The sequence below is a fragment of the Rutidosis leptorrhynchoides genome, chromosome 8 (genome assembly GCF_046630445.1).
Source record: "Rutidosis leptorrhynchoides isolate AG116_Rl617_1_P2 chromosome 8, CSIRO_AGI_Rlap_v1, whole genome shotgun sequence".
Taxonomy (NCBI): domain Eukaryota; kingdom Viridiplantae; phylum Streptophyta; class Magnoliopsida; order Asterales; family Asteraceae; genus Rutidosis; species Rutidosis leptorrhynchoides.
This window is the reverse complement of record NC_092340.1, coordinates 121,461,784-121,477,218: the sequence shown is the minus strand read 5'-3', so window position 1 is coordinate 121,477,218 and position 15,435 is coordinate 121,461,784.

The window sequence follows — 15,435 nt, the reverse complement described above, 5'->3', positions numbered from 1 at the left end:
TATATATATATATATATATATATATATATATATATATATATATATATATATATATATAAGTAATCGGGCCGAGAACTGTAGCAGCCCAACACCTGGCCCGAAACCCTACTCCATGCGACCACATGGATTTATAACTTTGAAGTCATGCGATCGCATGACTTGATTTGACAGACCTGGTAACCTCAGCCGACAGAATTAGGGTTAGTTTAATTATTATTATTATTAATTAATTAAGATTAGGGTTTAATTTAATAATTAGTTTAAGTTTTTATTTAATATGTATTTTTAGTTTTAATTAGTTTTAATAAATAATAAAATTAATACTTTTATAAATAAATAATATAAAAATAATATTTTTATAAAAATTGTACTTGTTACAACTTTAAGTTTATTTTTATATTTTATAACTTTTTATTTGTTTTAGCGTAATCTTTGTATTTTTCGTTCGTATTTAGTTCTAAGTCATAGTTTTTGCTGTAGTTATTTTTATTTCTAGATTTTTAGGCTTTGCCGTAAAATCCCTTAAGTACTTTTTCTTTAGAGTAAGATTTAGGTGCTTTAGAATTTTGCGACGCCGTTTTATAAATTTTAGTATTTTTAATTTATTGCCGTTTTGGATATAGTATTTCTTTTAAGCTTTAATATTTTTAGACGCAACTTTTAATTCTTAGTTTTTAGACTTTTAAGTTTCGACGCGCTACATTCTTTTTATTATTTTTCGACCTTTTATTTTTTGACGTTTTTCGACGCACTCTTTTTCTTTCTTATTTCTCGACGCTCTAGTTTTTAGGACATAGAATTTTCTATTTCTTCTCTAAAATTTCTTTAAATTTCAACGAAAAATTATTTTAAGTGGTTAAATTGATAGACATCCAAAATTTTCTGGTTCGTAGAAATAGTTGGATTTGTTAGTGGCGAGTTGTGGGTTTCCGATTTAAAGGGTCCTGGCTACCTGCTGCATCTATTGCCTATTCGAAACGTGGGCAAAATTATAAAAGTCTATTAATTTGATAACTTATATAATTTTTATCTTTTATAACTAATAGGATATTCAGTGAATGCACCGAGGAAAACGTTCACCACCTTTTATACGTTCACCACCTGTAACTCGATCAAGACATCTAGCCAATATTGTCGCCATTGATTTTTCTTTATAATCGTCATCCAGTCGACCAAGTACTCCAATTCAAATTTCCGATAATCCATTTTTTGAACTCGACCAAACAATTGAGAATCCGGAGGATATTCAGGGACAATTCAGAGATCCTGAACCACTAATCTTTCCTCCGGAACCACCAATTATTCAAACAGAGATTGTCAAGGAACAACCCATTAAATCAGAATCCTCTAGTGATTCAGATTCAACAAATTCAATCATGGAAAATCTAGAACCTCTAAGTATGGAAGACCGAATGAGAGCTAAACGCACTAGCCAAGGTCACGCAATTACTCAATCTGACATTAATGTGCCAGATTATGAAATCAAAGTACAAATCCTACATATGGTAACTAATCAATGCCAATTTAGTGGTGTGCCGAAGGAAGATCCAAATGAACATCTTCGTACCTTTAATAGGATCTGTACTCTATTTAAAATCCGAGAAGTTGAGGATGAACAGATCTATCTCATGTTATTTTCCTGGACTTTAAAGGGAGAAGCCAAAGATTGGTTAGAATCGTTACCTGAAGGGGCGATTGATACATGGGACGTTTTAGTTGAAAATTTTCTTAAAAAATTCTTTCCGGCATCTAAAGCCGTAAGACTTCAAGGAGAAATTGTTACATTCACACAAAAGCCAAATGAAACTCTATATGAAGTGTGGACAAGATTTGGAAAGTTATTGAGAGGATGTCCGCAACATGGTTTAGATACTTATCAAATAGTACAAATATTTTACCAAGGATGCGACATCACTACACGAAAAGACATCGATATAGCAGCTGGTGGTTCCATTATGAAGAAAACCGCAACTGACGCTTACAAAATTATTGAAAACACTGCTTCCCACTCACATGAGTGACATCAAGAAAAAGATATCGTTAGATCATCTAAAGCAGCTAGAGCCGATTCTAGCCATGACTTTGATTCCATTTTTGCAAAGATAGATGCTGTCAAGAGACGAATGGAAAAGATGACTACGGATATTCACTCAATACGAATTAGTTGTGAGCAGTGTGGAGGACCACATTTGACAAAAGATTGTCTCAGTATTGAACAAACAATGGAACAAAGAGAGAATGTTTCATACATGAACCAAAGGCCTGGAAATAATTATCAGAATAATTATCAACCGCCAAGACCGATCTACAATCAAAACCAGAATTATACCCAAAATGTTCCATACAACAACCAACAAGGTCCTAGTAATCAACAAGTATCTAATAATACTTACAATCAGCAAAGACCTATTTTTCAAAACAAACCACCACAAACCGATGATAAAAAGCCAAATTTAGAAGATATGATGTCAAAGCTAGTTGAATCTCAAACGCAGTTTTTCACATCCCAGAAACAAACCAATGAACAAAATGCTCAAGCATTTAGAAATCAACAAGCTTCTATTCAAAATTTGGAACAAGAAGTAAGTAACCTAGCAAGGTTAATAGGTGAAAGAAAACCGGGAAGTTTACCTAGTGATACAAATGCTAACCCCCGGAATGAAACAGCTAAAGCCATTACCACAAGAAGTGGTATTACACTTAAACCACCTGAAATACCTGTAATTTCTGATGACGCAATTCCTACTCCACAAGAACCACAACCTGAGCAAGATAAGGAAACAGAACCGGTAGTTGAAAAGGTTAATGAAGATAACACAGTTAAGGCTAAACCTTATATTAAACCATACCAACCACCACTTCCTTACCCGAGTAAAATGAGAAAAGAGAGACTTGAAGCCGAGCAATCCAAATTTTTGGATATGTTTAAACAGATAAATGTAAATCTTCCTTTCATTGATGTGATTTCAGGAATGCCTAGATATGCTAAATTCTTGAAAGATCTAATCACAAATAGAAAGAAAATGGAAGAACTCTCGGCTGTTACTATGAATGCTAATTGTTCTGCAGTACTGTTGAATAAGATACCAGAAAAACTTTCAGATCCAGGAAGTTTCACAATTCCATGTTTTCTGGGTAGTCTTAGTTCAATAGAAGCATTGGCAGATTTAGGTGCTAGTATAAATTTAATGCCGTATTCACTATACGCTAAACTAGACCTTGGAGAATTGAAACCAACACGAATAAGTATACAACTAGTTGATCGATCAGTAAAATATCCTAGAGGGATAATGGAGAACATGCTAGTTAAAGTTGGTACTTTAGTATTTCCAGTAGATTTTGTTATTCTGGACATGGAAGAAGATTCTCGAGTTCCTCTCATATTAGGAAGACCATTCTTAAACACGGCTAAAGCAATAATAGACGTGTTCGGTAAGAAACTGACCCTAAGTATAGGGGACGAGAGTGTTACCTTTTTAGTTGATAGAGCAATGCAACAACCGCAATCTGAAGATGATACATGTTATTATATTCAAACCATAGATTCACATGCAGAATTGTTAGAAGAATTTACAGAATTGCAAGGAACAGGAGAATGTTCTTTAGGAGAAGGAACTGAACCAATTGATGAAACTGAAATGGTAGCTACACTTATGGCTAATGGATATGAACCAACAACAGAAGAAATTCAAATGCTAAAAGAAGAAGACAGATATCGATACAAATCATCGATAGAAGAACCACTGACATTAGAGTTAAAGCCACTTCCAAACCATTTGGAATATGTTTATTTACATGGTGAATCTGAATTACCTGTAATAATATCGTCTTCTCTTACGGAAAATGAAAAATCTAAACTCATTGCTGTGCTAAAAGCTCATAAACCAGCTATTGCATGGAAGATTCATGATATTAAAGGAATAAGTCTTTCGTATTGCACACATAAAATCCTTATGGAAGAAGGTCATAAAACGTATGTGCAACGCCAACGAAGACTAAATCCTAATATGCAAGATGTTGTTAAGAAAGAAATTATTAAACTGCTAGATGCAGGTTTAATTTATTCAATCTCTAATAGTCTATGGGTAAGCCCAGTTCAATGCGTACCTAAGAAGGGTGGCATGACTGTCATCACAAATGAGAAAAATGAGCTTATTCATACTAGGACTGTAACAAGATGGCGTGTTTGTATTGATTATAGAAAATTAAATGACACCACCAGAAAAGATCACTTTTCCTTACCTTTCATTGATCAAATGTTGGAAAGATTAGCCGGGAATAGTTACTATTGTTTTCTTGATGGTTTTTCCGGATATTTTCAAATTCCAATAGCACCCGAAGATCAAGAGAATACCACGTTCACGTGCCCTTATGGTACTTTTGCTTACAAACGCATGTCATTTGGACTTTGCAACACCCCTGCAACCTTTCAAAGGTGCATGATGGCGATTTTTCACGACATGATAGAAGAATGCATGAAAGTTTTCATGGATGACTTTTCAGTCTTCAGTGATACATTTGAATCATGTCTAGTTAATCTTGAACGAATGCTTATTAGATGCGAACAATCAAATCTAGTACTTAATTGGGAGAAATGCCATTTCATGGTTAAAGAAGGCATCGTTCTTGGTCATAAAATTTCAAAGGAAGGAATTGAAGTGGATAGAACTAAGGTAGATGTAATTGCTAAACTTCTACATCCCACCAATGTTAGAGGAGTTAGGAATTTTCTAGGGCATGCCGGTTTTTACCTACGTTTCATAAAATATTTTTCTAAAATTGTCACTCCTATGAATAAACTCCTAGAAAAGGATGCTCCATTCATCTTTTCAGATGAATGCATCAAATCTTTTAATATTCTTAAAGAAAAACTCACTAATGCGCCGATCATGATAACTCCAAATTGGAATCTACCATTTGAACTTATGTGTGATGCAAGTGATTTTGCAATGGGAGCCGTTTTAGGACAAAGGATTGAAAAACGATTTCAACCTATTTATTATGCTAGTAAGACGTTACAAGGAGCACAAACGAATTACACAACTACTGAAAAAGAACTCCTTGCCATTGTCTTTGCTTTTGACAAATTTCGTTCATATCTCGTTCTAGCTAAAACGGTGGTCTATACCGACCATTCTGCTCTTAGATACCTATTTTTAAAACAAGATGCTAAACCACGATTAATCTGTTGGATCTTATTCTTACAAGATTTCGATATTGAAATCCTAGATAAAAAGGGAGCAGAAAATCTCGCAGCTAATCATCTTTCTCGTCTTGAAAATCCTGAATTAGAAGTTCTAAATGAATCGGCCATACAAGATAACTTTCCTGATGAATATCTATTGAAGATAGATTATAGTGAAATTTCATGGTTTGCAGACTATGCAAACTACTTAGTATGTGGATTCCTTGAAAAAAGGTTGTCGTACCAAAAACGAAAGAAATTCTTTAGTGATATAAAACACTATTTCTGGGAAGATCCCCATTTGTTTAAAAGTTGTCCCGATGGAATAATACGCCGTTGTATATTCGGAGATGAAGCCAGTAAAATCTTAAATCATTGTCACACAAGACCAACAGGAGGGCATTATGGGCCTCAACTCACAGCAAGAAAAGTTTACGATGCTGGATTCTATTGGCCTACAATTTTCAAAGACGCACACCTTCTTTGCAAATCCTGCGATGCTTGTCAAAGGGCCGGAAAAATAAGTCAACGTGATGAAATGCCACAAAATGTCATTCAAGTATGTGAAGTATTTGGCATTTGGGGTATTGACTTTATGGGTCCATTTCCAAAATCTCATAATAATCTCTATATTCTCGTTGCCATTGATTATGTATCTAAATGGGCGGAAGCACAAGCTCTCCCAACTAACGATGTACGAGTTGTAGTCAACTTTTTAAAACGTCTTTTTGCAAGGTTCGGAACACCGAAAGCTTTAATAAGTGATCGGGGTACTCATTTTTGTAATAATCAACTTGAGAAAGTTCTCAAAATATATGGAGTAACTCATAAAATATCAACCGCTTATCATCCACAAACAAGTGGACAAGTTGAAAATACCAACCGAGCTTTAAAACGTATTCTAGAGAAAACCGTAGGATCAAATCCGAAGGAATGGTCCATAAAATTGGAGGATGCACTCTGGGCTTTTAGAACAGCCTACAAAACTCCAATTGGAACCACACCTTTTAGACTCATTTATGGAAAAGCATGTCATCTTCCAGTAGAAATTGAACACAAAGCATTTTGGGCTTTGAAGACATGTAATCTTGATTTACATGAAGCTGGACGTCTACGGTTAAGTCAACTAAACGAATTAGAAGAATTAAGACATGAAGTATACGAAAATTCGTTAATCTATAAGGAAAGAACGAAGAAATGGCATGATAAAAGAATCAGAAGTTCAAAAGAATTTAAAGAAGGAGACAGAGTTCTTCTTTTCAATTCACGATTCAAGCTATTTCCTGGAAAATTGAAATCAAGATGGTCTGGACCATTCATAGTCAAAAGAGTTTTCTCGTACGGAACAGTGGAATTAATAAATTCAAATGGGGTTGAATTTAAGGTTAATGGTCACAGAGTTAAACATTACATAGATAATCCAATGGAAGTTGAAGATGAAGTCAATCACAATTTCGACACCACAGCTAACTAAGTGTGGGAAGGTTCGAATCTTTTAGGGTAATATATATTTCTGTTAGAGTTAGATATTCTGTTTTCGTGTAGTTTTCGAAAATGGAATCCGAATGGTCTTTCCCTAGCAGACCCAAAAGAACTAGTCTTCTCACCCATTCTGAATTTTTATTTTTTTAGGTTTTACGAGATGAAGAATTCCTTTGATCTGAACCATGGTCTAATGCTACACGCTATGATTACTAAACGTAATAATGACACACTTCCGAGTGAACTGGTATCATTCATAAGATGCAAAATGGACGAAGTAAGAAAAGAACTCAGAAAAGATCATCATAAGATACATTTTGGTAAAGGAAAATCAAAATCCGCAACAAAAAGAAGAGCACGACACCTTGAAAGATGTTACAAATGCGGAAAATGGTCACCGAAGGTAAATGTTCAAACAATCAAACATATTCAAATACCGAATTTGTTACTCTATGTAGAGAAGGACCGTTTATATGTTTAGAAGAAAAGATATTGAAGATTCGAGGTTATGCTTACGTAGCTATGGAGAACCAAATCACACGACTCTCCTATGAGTCGGCTAAAGCAGGTCTCTGAGAATTCTTTCTCATAGGTAAGTATGTACAGTTTTTATTTTTATTTGTATTGCTTTTAACCTTTTGATAATAAACGCTGAATCGTTCGCTATAAAGTATTAAATTGGTATTCAATAAAATTAGGTATGCGTAACCGAAATTATTGATATCATACAAAAATTTATTACATCACTGCGAAATTTACCGTTTATTTTTAAGGTATAAATATCTTTAATCAATCAACCTAAAATATTTCAGAAATTCGTCAGGAGTAAAACTAGGTCGTTGAACTGAAATTACTTTACCGAAAAGAGGGGCGTATATTTTTGATAATATTTGATTGATTAAAGTGGGATAAAAGACCAAAAAGATTTTTAATTTTTAATTTTTACCTTGTTTTTAAAATTAATATATAAATATTAAATTATTAATGTAACTTTTTAAAATCAATATATTTAAGTTTGTAAATATTTGAAAAAATTAATATTTTTAATATAAGTTTGTAAGTATAAAAACAAAAATATAATATAAATTTGGTGTGAATTTTTAATTTTTAATTATATGCATTTTAAATTTTAGTTTGGTGTGAATTTAAAAACAAAATTTACTTTATTTCGTTAAGCTAAAAATTTGATATTTAAAATTCGTCGTGAGTTGAAAACTAGGTCGTTGAACCGAAATTGCTTTACCCGAGGGAGGGACGAGAACTTTTATTATCATTATTTTTAATCTTATTGAATTAAAGTATGTCAAAAACATTAAAAAACCCAAAAATATTTACTTTTAAAACCGCGCTTAAAACGTGACAAATTTTTAAAATTTTGTCGAGGGACGGACTAGGACAACGATCCGAAACGCCCTCACCCTAAAAAGAAACAAAATTTTAATTTTTAATTAATTATATGTTTTATTAGTAATGGTTTTTATAAAAAAAAAAAAAATCGGACCCCATGCGATCGCATGGAGTAAAAATTCAGCTCAGGAATAAAAGTTCCAGCGGGTCTGCTGCTGCATCACAAACACACACAAATACATACAAACCTACTCCAAAAACACCCCTAATTTCATCAATTTTTCACCAAAATCAACCAAATTTCTCGCTATAATCCGCTCTAATCATGAATTTGATAAGAAGTTTATCAAGAAGGGTAACAATTTCACCCCTAAACCTCTTTAAATTTGATTTTTAGTGTTCTTGAGCTATATTTTACCTAATTTGATTTTGTTAATTTCTAGTGTAATTAGAGTTAAATTGTTAGTATATTATGCATGTATAATCTAGATTGATGCTATTTAACATGATTTGAAGCCAAAAACTTCAAAAATTTTAGGAATCCAGGGTTTGTGTTCTTGAGCAATTTGGGGCTTTTTGATATAAACAGATTATGGCCAATTTTTGTCATGAATTATTGCTAAATTAAGTAGTGTAACATGTTTAGGTAGCTAAATGATCCAAACTTTGATCCTAAACATGATTTTTGAGAATTAAAGTAGACTTTTTAAGTCTAAAATTCATGAACTTGATTAAATTGATGTAAATGCCATTTGAAACTTGTTTAATTGCTAGTAATGGTTATTTTAACATGTTATTTAAGTTGAATGCTTATGAACTTTGTAAACATTTTCATATATGCTTATTTGAAAAAGTGTAGAATTGTTAAAATTGTGAAAATGTGTATAAGTTTAATTTTGATTAAACATGTTATTGTAATTGTTTCAAGTTGTTATTTTGCTATCACTAATGCATATTTGGAAGCACAAAATTTGTGTTTAATGTGTTTTGCAGAGATTTACGAATACTGATGGTGCATCATCATCATCTAGACAACCTGCTCCAGAACCTGAACCAGAAATGCAATATCAACCTGAACAGGAGCAACAACAAGAACAACAACAACAACCTGATCAACACGTACCTTATTATGATCCGCAACAAGAATATGTTGATGCCTACGTAGTATTTCCGATGCATCCGATAGTACAACACCCAACGATTCATGAAGAACAGTTGCATCCCAATTTGAGATTTGATCGGAGTTGGAGAGATTACCCGACATATCAAAGTAACAAATTCAAACTGGTAACGAAAAATGTAGAAGTGCCGAGGGTAATCGATTGGGAGCCTTCAGAAAGGGTCCAACTTGCTAACTCAGTTAGACAGCATCTGATCCAAAGGTATGGCAGCTCTTCTTTTCCCGATTGGGAACGTTTATTCACCATTCGTAGGCCTGTATATAAGGAATGGTGTGTTGAGCTTATGAGTACTATTTCACTTAATGCGGATGTAGTTAGGTTAGATGATAGAAGTTTTCTAAGATTTATACTTGGTCATAGGATGTACAGGATGTCCATGCTGGACATGGCCAGGGCTTTACAGATATATACGCCCGCTGAATTACTATTACCCGATTGTACAAACTTGATTTATCATGGTGAAAGGGTAGATAGGAATTTTGATGCTAACGCCGTCTGGAGGTGTATGTCAGAATATAATGTTTTTGGGCGGGAAGGAACACACTCCTACTTACATATTCACAGAGCCGAGCTTCGTATAATTCATAGATTTCTGGCTAACTCGATTACACAGAGAGGTCACAACAAGGAGAAAATGACCTTACATGATTTATTCTACCTTAAGTGTATTCGAGACCCAAGAGGCTTTGTTAATATCCCCTACCGTGTTGGTTTTTATTTGTCTAAGATAGTGGAAGGAATACAGGAAGGGGGAATAATAGGAGGAGGTATTTTTGTTACTCTCATTGGAGAGTATTTGGGTGTAGATAGGGATCAAGGGGGTCCACTCTTGGTTTGTAGGGAACATGATGATACTTTAGGATTGAAGGTCTATCAGGGTGCTAAGGTATTGAAGAGCAGACGCAATCAGGCAGTACCCTATGTTGGTCGTCATCCACAGGTAAAGAGAGGTTCAGATGAGGAAATGGAGGAAGCAGATGACATTAGGGATGTCATTAGGGAGGCTATGACTGACATCTACCAGCGTATAGATGAGGTAGAAATGACAAACCAGGATAGACATAATCGATACGAGCATTGGCAAGCCCGGAATGAGTACGAGCATTCTAGGCAACGACAGCATGATAGATGGGACTATCATTAGCGTCAGATCATGAGTCGGCTATCACCTCAGGATCACTACGTACCGACCCGACCCGCTTACTATCCTCCACACCAGCCCGAGATGAGACCACCATTTATTCTCTACGCCCCTAACCAGGCCTACCAGTACACCTATAACCAACCATGGAACCCGCCCGATGACATGAACTGGAACCCCTATCCAGATTGATATAGTTCCCGTTGGTGATTTCTATGATTTTTATTTTTTTATTATTTCTATTTATTTATGTTTAAACCTATGATATTGTGATACTTTTATTGTAATGTTTAATATTTTTATTATATTGTTCTAATATTTCATATTTGATTTGAAAGAGGTATGTTAAGTCCCATTTCAAATTACCATGCATGTTTATATTTGTATTGTATGTATTTTATTTCATATACACAACAGGGTAAAACAGCGCATTTTCAAAGACTGGCATTAAGTTCAGCAAAAGCTACTAATTTTGACGACAAAACGAAAAACAAATGTGATGTAACAACAAGACGGAATGAACAAATGATGTGCACCATTTATCATTCAGCAAACAAACGCCAATATGTTTGGAAACTTTGGTAAAATTTAATCATTTTTCTACGCTAATCACCCTCAATAATTTAAATTGTTACTGATTTCTTGCAAATGAGGGCATTGCAAGATCTTAAGTGTGGGAAGGGATTAAATTCTTTCGGATTTTTTTAAAAAAAAATTTAACTTATACACTTGGTTACCATTAAAAATATTAGTAACGCAGTAGTTGTATTAGAATCTAGTGCTCTCTGATAATAAAGAACAGGCCTAGTCTCATATACTGACTACCCAATTCTAGTAAAATTTTTCAAAATTTTCAAATAAATGAATTCAAAATCATATTTATACATATTTATGAACGATAAAACTAGGTTTAACACCGAAATTATTGTTACCTCGGAAAGGACATAAATTGAGAAACAACCCAAAATGTTAGAATTCATTTAAAATGGAATAGAGGACAATAAAAAGGCAAAGAAAGGAAAATAAAAGCCAAGTGTGAGAAAATTTACCAAGTTATTTAAAACATATATCACATATTTTTGTACAAATAACTGAAGATACTTTTGTTTTGGACAATTTTATCAGTTTTACCCAATTTCTTATAATATATTTGAAAGAAAGATGGATCTACACGATGAATCAATTCCATCATTAAAAGGAAGTAAAGTCTTCCTAAAAAGACATGCGCTTCTTGATTTAGGTCAGGAAGTTGTCGTCCAGACTAGTTGTAGAGTCTACGAAAAACCTTGAAAAGTTTTCTCGAAAATCAGCTGGAAATCCACGGACCTCAACATCAAACAGGGTCGCCAAGTGGTCAGACTTATCCTAACCATGAGAGGATCTGTGTCGTAAAATGGGGAGGGCGCCATGCAAATTAGCTTGATAAGACTAATGAATCAGATGAAATGTCCCGTTTATATTGATTATAAACGTTCCATATTAATTGATTTCGTTGCGAGGTTTTGACCTCTATATGAGACATTTTTCAAAGACTGCATTCATTTTTAAAACAACCATAACCTTTATTTTATCAATAAAGGTTTCAAAAGCATTACGTAGATTATCAAATAATGATAATCTAAAATATACTGTTTACACACGACCATTACATAATGGTTTACAATAGAAATATATTACATCGACATATTTTTCTTGAATGCAGTTTTTACATAATATCATACAAACATGGACTCCAAATCTTGTCCTTATTTTAGTATGCAACAGCGGAAGCTCTTAATATTCACCTGAGAATAAACATGCTTTAAACGTCAACAAAAATGTTGGTGAGTTATAGGTTTAACCTATATATATCAAATCGTAACAATAGACCACAAGATTTCATATTTCAATATACATCCCATACATAGAGATAAAAATCATTCATATGGTGAACACCTGGTAACCGACATTAACAAGATGCATATATAAGAATATCCCCATCATTCCGGAACACCCTTCGGATATGATATAAATTTCGAAGTACTAAAGCATCCGGTACTTTGGATGGGGTTTGTTAGGCCCAATAGATCTATCTTTAGGATTCGCGTCAATTAGGGTGTCTGTTCCCTAATTCTTAGATTACCAGACTTAATAAAAAGGGGCATATTCGATTTCGATAATTCAACCATAGAATGTAGTTTCACGTACTTGTGTCTATTTTGTAAATCATTTATAAAACCTGCATGTATTCTCATCCCAAAAATATTAGATTTTAAAAGTGGGACAATAACTCACTTTCACAATTTTTTTTACTTCGTCGGGAAGTAAGACTTGGCCACTGGTCGATTCACGAACCTATAACAAATATGTACATATATATCAAAGTATGTTCAAAATATATTTACAACACTTTTAATACATTTTGATGTTTTAAGTTTATTAAGTCAGCTGTCCTCGTTAGTAACCTACAACTAGTTGTCCACAGTTAGATGTACGGAAATAAATCGATAAATATTATCTTGAATCAATCCATGACCCAGTGTATACGTATCTCAGTATTGATCACAACTCAAACTATATATATTTTGGAATCAACATCAACCCTGTATAGCTAACTCCAACATTCACATATAGAGTGTCTATGGTTGTTTCAAAATATATATAGATGTGTTTACATGATAGGTCGAAACATTGTATACGTGTCTATGATATCTCAAGATTACATAATATACAATACAAGTTGATTAAGTTATGGTTGGAATAGATTTGTTACCAATTTTCACGTAGCTAAAATGAGAAAAATTATCCAATCTTGTTTTACCCATAACTTCCTCATTTTAAATCCGTTTTGAGTGAATCAAATTGCTATGGTTTCATATTGAACTCTATTTTATGAATCTAAACAGAAAAAGTATAGGTTTATAGTCGGAAAAATAAGTTACAAGTCGTTTTTGTAAAGGTAGTCATTTCAGTCGAAAGAACGACGTCTAGATGACCATTTTAGAAAACATACTTCCACTTTGAGTTTAACCATAATTTTTGGATATAGTTTCATGTTCATAATAAAAATCATTTTCCCAGAATAACAACTTTTAAATCAAAGTTTATCATAGTTTTTAATTAACTAACCCAAAACAGCCCGCGGTGTTACTACGACGGCGTAAATCCGGTTTTACGGTGTTTTTCGTGTTTTCAGGTTTTAAATCATTAAGTTAGCATATCATATAGATATAGAACATGTGTTTAGTTGATTTTAAAAGTCTAGTTAGAAGGATTAACTTTTATTTGCGAACAAGTTTAGAATTAACTAAACTATGTTCTAGTGATTACAAGTTTAAACCTTCGAATAAGATAGCTTTATATGTATGAATCGAATAATGTTGTGAACATCATTACTACCTCAAGTTCCTTGGATAAACCTACTGGAAATGAGAAAAATAGATCTAGCTTCAAAGAATCCTTGGATGGCTTGAAAGTTCTTGAAACAGAATCATGACACGAAAACAATTTCAAGTAAGATTTCCACTCGAAATAAGATTGTTATAGTTATAGAAATTGAATTAAAGTTTGAATATGATTATTACCTTGTATTAGAAAGATAAACTACTGTAAGTAACAAAGGTTTCTTGATCTTGGATGATTACTTGGAATGGATTTAGAAACTTGGAAGTAAACTTGCAATCTTGGAAGTATTCTTGATTTTATGAAACTAGAACTTTTGGAATTTATGAAGAATACTTAGAACTTGAAGATAGAACTTGAGAGAGATCAATAAGATGAAGAAAATTGAAGAATGAAAGTGTTTGTAGGTGTTTTTGGTCGTTGGTGTATGGATTAGATATAAAGGATATGTAATTTTGTTTTCATGTAAATAAGTCATGAATGATTACTCATATTTTTGTAATTTTATGAGATATTTCATGCTAGTTGCCAAATGATGGTTCTCACATGTGTTAGGTGACTCACATGGGCTGCTAAGAGCTGGTCATTGGAGTGTATATACCAATAGTACATACATCTAAAAGCTTTGTATTGTACGAGTACGAATACGGGTGCATACGAGTAGAATTGTTGATGAAACTGAACGAGGATGTAATTGTAAGCATTTTTGTTAAGTAGAAGTATTTTGATAAGTGTCTTGAAGTCTTTCAAAAGTGTATGAATACATATTAAAACACTACATGTATATACATTTTAACTGAGTCGTTAAGTCATCGTTAGTCATTACATGTAAGTGTTGTTTTGAAACCTTTAGGTTAACGATCTTGTTGAATGTTGTTAACCCATTGTTTATTATAACAAATGAGATGTTAAATTGTTATATTATCATGATATTATGATATATAATATATCTTAGTATGATATATATACAGTTAAATGTCGTTACAACGATAATCGTTACATATATGTTTCGTTTCGAAATCATTAAGTTAGTAGTCTAATTTTTACATATGTATTTCATTGTTAATACACTTAATAATATATTTACTTATCATTTAACATAATTAACCAAGTGTATCAATATCTTAATATGATTCATATGTACCTAGTAAGACGTTGTTATAACGATAATCGTTATATATATCGTTTTTGAGTTTCTTAAATTAATAGTCTCATTTTTATGTATATAACTCATTGTTAAAATACCTAATGAGATACATACTTATAATAAAATCATGGTAACTATATATATAACCATATATATGTCATCGTATAGTTTTTAAAAGTTTTAACGTTCGTGAATCACCGGTCAACTTGGGTGGTCAATTGTCTATATGAAACATATTTCAATTAATCAAGTCTTAACAAGTTTGATTGCTTAACATGTTGGAAAAATTTAATCATGTAAATATAGTTTTCATTAAACATATAATCATAGAAAGGTTCGAAAAGTTCGGGTCACTACAGTACCTACCAGTTAAATAAATTTCGTCCCGAAATTTTAAGCGATTGGAGGTGTTGGCTCATCTTCTAGAAATAAGTGCGGGTACTTCTTCTTCATCTGATCTTCTCGTTCCCAGGTGAACTCGGGTCCTCTACGAGCATTCCATCGAACCTTAACAATTGGTATCTTGTTTTGTTTAAGTCTCTTAACCTCACGATCCATTATTTCAACGGGT